Source organism: Acanthisitta chloris, unplaced genomic scaffold (assembly GCF_000695815.1).
Source record: "Acanthisitta chloris isolate BGI_N310 unplaced genomic scaffold, ASM69581v1 scaffold6964, whole genome shotgun sequence".
NCBI lineage: Eukaryota > Metazoa > Chordata > Aves > Passeriformes > Acanthisittidae > Acanthisitta > Acanthisitta chloris.
In genome coordinates this window covers 14,420-14,843 of record NW_008669791.1, presented here as the reverse complement: position 1 = coordinate 14,843, position 424 = coordinate 14,420, and positions in this window count along the sequence as shown.

Sequence of the window (424 nt, the reverse complement as noted above, 5' to 3'; positions counted from 1 at the left end):
AGCAGGAGCATTTCAGCAGCCTCGTGTGAGGGGCATTAGTCACTCTGCTCTGGGCCCAGAGAGGGCCATCAATTTCTCTGAGCACACAGTTAGACCTCAGAAGGGAAGCAGCCAAACTCCCTGACCATGAGCTTCTTTTTCTCTCTCTGAATCCACAGCTCTCCAATGAGAACAATGGGATGGAGAACTGCACACCTGGAGCCCCAGGCATTTCAGCAGCCTCGTGTGAGGGGCATTAGTCACTCTGCTCTGGGCCCAGAGAGGGCCATCAATTTCTCTGAGCACACAGTTAGACCTCAGAAGGGAAGCAGCCAAACTCCCTGACCATGAGCTTCTTTTTCTCTCTCTGAATCCACAGCTCTCCAATGAGAACAATGGGATGGAGAACTGCACACCTGGAGCCCCAGGGACATGCAACCCAGGA